The following is an 8850-nucleotide window of genomic DNA, read 5'->3' as shown; positions in this document are numbered from 1 at the left end:
ACAGGGAGCTCTATCTGGAACGCCCGTATCTCACTCACTCTTTTATCTCCAATGCCTAACACAGTAAGAAAACTTAATAAGTGTCTTAGAAATATGCCTGATACCCCAGTTTCTAAGACCAGCAGCCCTGCCTTGATTTTGCCAACCTCTCTGGCACTTAGGTAGTGAGATACCTGATTTTCCTAATGCCAAATTCCCCTTAGGCTATCTGAAAAAAAAAATACCTTCTCTTGGATTCCTCCTTGCTGATCTCCAGCTCTGTGAAAGGACACCTCACTATTCTCCTTGATGCCAATTACTGTATAGTCTTTAAATTCGCTCATAAGACCACAACTTTAATGTAGGTCAGTCCCAAATGCATTATCTTCAAGCTTTTTTTTTCCAGAAATAATATTTTAAGTCCAATTCTCCCAGCAGTCTTACAAGATAGGTCATGTTATCCCCATTTTGCAAATGAAGAAATCAAGGCTTATAGAGGTTAAACACCTAACCAAGCTTTCAACTACTAAAGAGCCAGGATTGAACCTAAGTCCACTTGACTAAAGTGTTTGCTTTTTCTACCATATCACATAACCTTTAATTCTGCACTTCCTTTTGCCTGTTACATATTATTAGCATTTAGAAGTGCAAAGCAGAGCTCCGCAAGGCTAGAGTACTAGTCAGAACATAGAGACAGTTATCCATTCATTCACATTATAGTGGGTTAAATAGTGTTCCCCCCGCAAAAGATATATCCAAGTCCTAATTTCCAGTACCTGTGAATGTGACATTTTTTGGGAATAGTGTCTTTGCAGATGTAATAAAGTTAAGGATCTCAAGATGTGATCACTCTGGATTTAGAGTAGGCTGTAAATGTAATGACTGATGTCCTTATAAGAAGAGGTGAGGACAGAGACACACACATGGGAGAAGATGATGTGAAGACAGAGGCAGAGATTGGAGCCATGTGTCTACAAGGCAAGGGATGCCAAGACTTGTCACCAAAAACTAGGAGAGCAGGGCTTCCCTGGTGGCGCAGTGGTTGAGAGTCCGCCTGCCGATGCAGGGGACACGGGTTCGTGCCCCGGTCCGGGAGGATCCCACATGCCACGGAGCGGCTGGGCCCGTGAGCCATGGCCGCTGAGCCTGCGCGTCTGGAGCCTGTGCTCCGCAACGGGAGAGGCCACAGCAGTGAGAGGCCCGCGTACTGCAAAAAAAAAAAAAAAAAAAAAAAAAAACACAACTAGGAGGGCAGCCTGAGACACATTCTCCCTTAGAGGCTCCAGAAGGAACCAACCCTGCTAACTTCTAACTTTCAGAACTGTGAGAGAATCAGTTTCTGTTGTTTGAAGCCACCAAGTTTGTGATCATTTGTTATGGCAGCCCTTAGGAAACCATCCAAAAATTAAACTCAAAAACTTCCCCCCAATCTACTTTTCCTGTGTTTTCTTAGTGAATAACACCACCATCCTGTCAGAAACCTCAAAAGTCATTCTATACTATTTCTAGCGTGATCTTTCTACAGTACAAACCTGATCATGTCTCTCCTCACCCTGTTGCTTAAAACCCTCCAGTACCTTCCATGATAAAAATCAAACTCTTTATAGTAATATATATATGTATATATATATATAGTCCTTTACTTTTTGGTTCCTGTCTACCTCTTTTTAGCCTCCTTTCCTGCCCCTTCCACAAACTCATCCTTCACTCCTGCCGTGTGCACTATCTGCAGTTCCTAAGTATTTGTCTGAACATATCAAGTTCTTAATGTCTCTGTGCCTTTGCATATGTGGATATTTCTCTTTTTAATCTAGATATTCTTCAGCTTGTCCACTAAAACTCAGCTCAAGGGATATTTCTTTTGGGAAGACTTCTTTAATCTTCCTCCCCATCATGAATTGCTGATTTCCGTGCCCCTGCCTGTGATCCTCAAGCCCGCCTTTATTGTCACATTTCTGCCACTAAGCTGAAATTTATTTATTTGGCCATCTTTCTGGTCTATGAATTCACACCTCCCCAAATTCCAGTCATCTTTAGGCACCAACCTCAGTTCCACCTCTGCCTGACAATTACAGCCAATCATTATTATGCTCTTTTAAAAATTAATTAATTAATTAATTAATTAATTAATTAATTTTGGGCTACATTGGGTTTTCATTGCTGTGCGCTGGCTTTCTTTAGTAGCGGTGAGTGGGGCTACTCTTTGTTGTGGTGCGTGGGCTTCTCATTGCAGTGGCTTCTCTTGCTGCGGAGCACGGGCTCTAGGCGTGCGGGCTTCAGTAGTTGCAGCACGCAGGCTCAGTAGTTGTGACGCACGGGCTTAGCTTCTCTGTGGCGTGTGGGATCTTCCCAGACCAGAGCTCAAACCCGTGTCCCCTGCATTGGCAGGCAGATTCTTAACCAATGTGCCACCAGGGGTAGCCCTTACTCTCTATTTTTAACTGTATTGCACCAATTTGCTATGACACCCATTTGATACTTAGTAACACATTATCTTGTGTTATTTTACTTTTCATGCACATAGACTGTGCTCCTGGGGAGACTGTAAGCTCATTAAAATGCAGGGATAATGTGTTACTACTTCTGTGTTGCCCCAAATCCTGGACATATTAGGAACCAAGTACATCATATGTACTTAGTAACTTTGATGGGTAACTATTGGATTAATTTTTTTCTATTGGGTAAAAAATATTACTAGCACCTAAGTGTTGCTGATATGTGCACATGCATTACAATTTCCTTTCTTCAGGGGGATGGAGGAGGAAGTAGAGGAAGGTCAGTGTTTCCATACAATTTTATATTTACCCTATTGTAACTTGTCACAATGAACTATGATTGTTTCTCTCTCTCCTGAATAGATTGTGAGACACTAGGGAGAAGGGACTGAGTCTAATTTTGCCTTAGGATTAAGGCAGGTGTTTCTGTCACACTAGAAATTCAGTAAATGCTTATCAAATGTGTTGAAAAGATCTATTTCAACATCCTTCATCCTAGAGATTGTTCTCATGCTGTCCCATGTCCCTCTCCTGAGGTGTTTAAGGGTATCTTATAATGTAGATTATACCCACTGCACCTTTGCATCAGCTTAATGTGTCCTAAGCTCATAACTTCAATGACCATTTTCTCAGAGCCAAGGATTTGCCATGTGTCTAGTGAGCAAAGCTGAAAAGATTGAGGGCAAGGATGCCTTCTTTTTTGAACTAACTAAAATGATGGAATCCTGGGTTGAGATAGGAGGGGTATCTTGTAGCCCTCAAAAATAACACCAAATCTACTTTCCCTCCCATTCTAATCTGTATTTGCTACAAATGTTCTATAGTATCAATAGTTTATTTACATGCTAAGGTGATACAGTTGTGATATATTAAAATTTTCCTCGTTTTTGTAGTTTAATCAATAGTGGGCATGAAATAATTTTACAGAAAAATTCTGAACTGTTGCACTGAGTAGGGAATGCTTATTGGTATTACACAGAAAACAGCATCCCTGCTTCTGTCCAGCAGGGGGAAGCTGCTTTCCAGTGTGGCAGAGAACAAAAAGATCCAAATGAAGTTGATAGTATGAGAACACAGAGCATTCAGGTTACAGAATGCTGAGTGAATGGACAAGTGAGTGTTTTCTACCTAGGAGTAGAGACAAAGTGCTTTGGCAATACTACCAATACAAATTGAATTTAAAGGAAACTTCATGCAATTGGGTCAGCAAAGGCTAAACGATTTTCTTCAAATAGTAATATAGGCCCTGACCCAAAGGACTGAGATTCTGACACAGACAGCTGTAGGATAAGAATAGCATGGCACACACAGAAGAGGACTGGGGTGCCTGAAAAAGAATCCTGGCCAGAGCAGAACAGATTATGCCTTTAGCCACATTGGCTAAGGGTTTGCAACTGTCCCTAGTGAGGGAGCACTGGAAATTATGATGAGGATCCTACTGTATATCCTTGTAGCTTCTTGCATACAGGTTTCTTACATACAAGCGTGAAAAACACACACAGCTCTCACTATACTGAGGGTGGGTTCCGTCAATCTTTTGTTGGCTTCCTAAAATCCCAAATTAAAAATATTTCCATCTAACTGATATAGGTAAAATATGAACCAGACACAATTAAGGACTTTCAGAAAGCCTATTCCACCCAGATGTTTGACTCTTACACTTCTCTAGATCAAATGGCTCCTGGCTGGGTGGTAGAATTATGATGCTCTAAGAACAACCAACTGGCTATTAAATTTGCTTTTCTTCTACCTCATTGGGATTATGACATCAGATATGAAGCAGCCAATCATCTCCTTCCTACCTTCTTTCCTCTTTTCTTTCTTTTACTTCTGTATCTTTTTGTTAGCAATTCAGTTTAACGAACATTTATAGAGGGCTTAGAAAGTGTCACTTGCTGTGCTGAGGATATTAAGCTAAATAAGCCTTTGCCCTTTTCTTTAAGAAGCTCACAAGCTTATATAGGATGCAGACAAATAAGTTTAATATAGTATGATAACTTTAACAGTATCAACATGTCTAAAGTTAGAGAGAGAAAGTATAAAGAAGAGAGTAATGAGCTTTGTGGGGTTGGAAGAGTTAGGAAGGTTTTGTCAGTTTGAGCTGGATTTAAATTAATTAAAAGTGCAACTATAGTGAACCCCCTTGTTTATTTCCTGGAGGTTAGGTATATTAGTTATTCCAGAAAGTCTGCAGATTAAATTGTATGCAAGAAAGAGGCTCAACTTTTGCTGATTGGCTAATGCTCTCAGAATCAAGGCTTGACCTCAACTGAACTGTGAACCAAAAACTGAAACAAAGGGCAAGATTTGCTCAATCCGAACCATAACCAATATGTTAAAAGAAAAAAAAAAAGGAAAAATAGCATTAAAGAATGTGAGAACTGTAAGCAATCTTAGAGCTCATCTAGTCCATGTTTTTCCTTATATAGAATGGAAAAAACACGAGGCTCAGAATGATTAAAGACTTATGTAAAGTCGTGAGAAGCCACTAACTGGAAGAGTGTGAGATAAAGCAAGAGTATCCATGTTCCAAGTTCATTGTTCTTTCAACTTCTCCATGATACCTGATAGTGTACCAAAAAGAAAGATTTGATTTTTATTTTTTCTTCCCAAATAATTGCCTACTTGATAATATCCTAAAATAATCGAATTGGAACAAAATTTAGAGCATCAAAAGATTCTCCAAATAGTACCTTTACTTAACTGATATTTTCTTTCATATATACACATAAAATAGACTTTTAAAGCAGAATCTCAAACTTGTTGAGTGCATACTTGTAGTTTGAAGCATATGGATTCTTCTTTAATCAGCAACATCGACTGTTTGCATTCCAGACTCTAGCTCTCTCTTAAACTGATTACCATCCTACACCCATAAAAAGCTCTGAGGAGGGGATCATCATTAAGGGCACTTATGAGTATATCCACTTATTCCTACATGTATGGAAATTCTAAGCTTGTATCAAGTAACATCACCAGAGAGCTAAGAAATGGGGTGTCAATCGCTTGGCCCTCTGTTTGATGGCATGTATTCTAGTGTTACCCCCTTAGCATTGATCAAAGGTGACTGCAAAAAACAATCAAATTAAGTTTGTTTCTATATTTTCTAAAAAAGAGGGGGGAGGTTTATTAAGGACAGCTTATCTATGTTGTTCTATACTCTTTGGAAAAGAATATACATATTTTAGAACTGGTACCAGAAAAATGTGTTTTCATTCAGAAAATTAGTATGTATACTTCTAAAATCAAATAGTACTAATCATACCACCCATTTCCCTTTTTGCCTTGACTACTACAAAGCCCAGAAATAAATGTAAAATAAGGCTCAATCTTAGTACATAAGCTTAAATTGGGGGCATATTTTTTCCATTAAAAAATTTCTAAATCTAGCAATGATATTTTCCTCAAGCCTTTTACTGTAAGCCATCTCAGATCCTCTTTTGGAAGTTTTGGGGGGATAAATAATGAATAAGTATGCATTTCCTTTGTTTTGAGTCCTTAAGAACTATGCTTGGGCTTCTCTGGTGGCACAGTGGTTGAGAGTCCGCCTGCTGATGCAGGGGACACGGGTTCGTGCCCCGGTCCGGGAAGATCCCACGTGCCGTGGAGCAGCTGGGCCCGTGAGCCATGGCCGCTGGGCCTGTGCGTCCGGAGCCTGTGCTCTGCAACGGGAGAGGCCACAACGGTGAGAGGCCCGCGTACTGCAAAAAGGGAAAAAAAAAAAAAAGAACTATGCTTGTTGTTAGTAAGCATCAAGTTCCTGCTATGGGCAACCAAGCTCCAGAATTCTACAGAAACCAAGAAGTGTATGAAATGACTGGAGGCCTGAAGGGTCTTGAATCTAGCTGTGGGGCTCCAGTATTGTAGAGATAAATAACATCAGGTAGCATATTGTAAAGTGATTTCAAAGACCTATTTTATCCTAAGAATCTATAAGTCTATTAAATTAGTAATATGAACATTTGGTCAAAGCATGTTCTGTTTTGAGTTGGCTTAAATATTGATATTTTGACTAACATTTTTCTGAAGGTGGTAAAGTTTTTGGTTAACTTTGTTTCTGAGTAAGTTTTCATAAAAGCAGTTTGTGTTCATGGTAGAAATTTGGAAAATCAGAAAAGTATAAAGGAACAAATTAAAATCATCCATAATCATGCCTTGGTTTCATGTTGTATAATGTAACACAATATATATAATTTAGTGTCTGGCTTTTTTTTTTTCTTCTTTTTTTGCGGTACGCGGGCCTCTCACTGTTGTGGTCTCTCCCGTTGCGGAGCACAGGCTCTGGACGCACAGGCTCAGCGGCCATGGCTCACAGGCCTAACCCCTCCACGGCATGTGGGATCTTCCCGGACAGGGGCACGAACCCGTGTCCCCTGCATCGGCAGGCGGACTCTCAACCACTGCGCCACCAGGGAAGCCCAAGTGTCTGGCCTTTTTCACTTAACATTATGTAGTAAGAATTCCTAGATACTAGATATTCTTCAATAACAAGATTTGTAGTGTGAAAATTTCATTGAATGATTTGCTCAGTCATTACCCTATCATTGATTTACATCGTTTCCAACCTAGTTTTCTCTGTTTAATATAATACTGTGATCTACGTTAGTCATAATAGTGATCATAGCATTTAGGAAGCACTTGCTATAAAATATGCCAAGCACTGTGCTAAGTATACTTCACATGAATGATCTTATTTAGTCTCTAATATTCCTGTGAAGTAAGAACTCTTGTAAGATGATATAAACAAGGCTTAGTAGTTAATTAAAGTGTCCATAACAAGGAAGAGGATTTAACACAATCTGATATAAGCAAATATTCCAACTTGGTTTTTATTAATAAGTAAATCCGACTGTTCAAAGATTCCAATTGCCTATTAAAATGTGCAGCTATTGGCCCTAAATTAAGAAATCTATGAGATTCTTCTCCATTCCCTTCCTCCTTCTTTATAATTTTTTAAAGGAAGAAAGTCTCTAATGAATAGTGTTTTTTTTTTAGTTTAGTAATTGTTATTGCACCATGATAGAATAATGTGTGTTCTTTTTATATTCCTTAGTTTTTCTCTTTTTGTAGAGATATAATCAAAATAATACATTATGTACAACGATATATTTGTATATTCTGTGAAGTGACCACCACAATAAATCTAATTAACATCCATCACCACACATAGTTACAAGTTTTTTTTTTCTTGTGATGAGAACTTTTATAGTTCTTATTTTGTGGTCTATAGAAGATAGTATGAACATAGGCTCCAGAAATGAGCCTTTCATTTTTATTAGAGGACATTAAAACCATTGTAATTAAGAGAAAAAAAGGGGAGGGGGCAAAAATTCTGAATTTTACCATAGGTGGACATGTGCAATGTTCATATATTCTCATATACCTGAAGAAAAGGAACTGAATTAAACTAGCTAGTTGAGGCCCTGCTCCACCCGCACTGTTTTAATGAATAGATAAGGATGATTTGCAATCTGCACATCATTTGATGGCATAGAAAATAAGGGTTCTAAAGTGCTTAATGATGGTCGAAATGGTTTCATTTATTAAGTAGTTCAAACGATCACTGTGGCTTAATACACCCTTTTGAAATAGCGCCAAACCGGCTCTGAACTTGAACAAAGTCTCAATTAGAGAATTCATAATTAAATGAAGCTTTAGAGTGTTAGTGATTCTAAAAATAGACCAAATCTTGTTTAAACCTGATTAATTTGTGAACATCCTGGAGCTAACATCTATTTACCTGGGCACCCACCAAACCCTAGGTGTTAACAAATGAAGAATTAAAGCCTTGAGAAATGAAAGAATAAAGGAAGGACCCAAACAGGTGCTTTCTTCAGAGCCTAACCAAAGACGTCTAGGGAGAAACGACCTTTGCTTTTCTAGACAAGAGGCCTCCAGCTGCCCCCCATCCTACACTGCGGGTGCGTCTCAGCCCATCAGCGGGTAGGGCAGCCGCCGTCCGTAGTCTTAGCGTCTTCCAGCCCCCGGCCCAACCCGGAGTCTCACTGACTTTGGGCACCCTCGCTTTCGACCACCAGCAGCACCACCAGCAGCGGGAGGAACGGCGGCATCGCGCGGGGTGCCCGGGACCCCGGGGGTCGGGGGGAGGGCGCCTGGGCTGCAGGCGGGCGGAGGGCGCGGCGGGGGCTGGGCGGCGCGCGTACCTAGCAACCGCGCGCTCACGTCAAGGTTTGTTTCACAATCACCCGGGTGTTTCTGGCCGGGGCTCCGGGCAGCCGCAAGGGAGCCTGGAGACCGCGCGGGGCGGCTGTGGCCCAGGGCACCTCCCTCCCGGCTTCCCGAACCCCGCCGCGTCCGATCGCCCCGCGGTCCACGAGTCCATCTCCCAGAGCGGGGCCGAGCGGAAAAGCGAGCA

This window comes from Mesoplodon densirostris, chromosome 1 (assembly GCF_025265405.1).
Source record: "Mesoplodon densirostris isolate mMesDen1 chromosome 1, mMesDen1 primary haplotype, whole genome shotgun sequence".
NCBI classification, from domain to species: domain Eukaryota; kingdom Metazoa; phylum Chordata; class Mammalia; order Artiodactyla; family Ziphiidae; genus Mesoplodon; species Mesoplodon densirostris.
The sequence above is the reverse complement of the archived record's forward strand: the minus strand, read 5'-3'. Positions refer to the sequence as shown.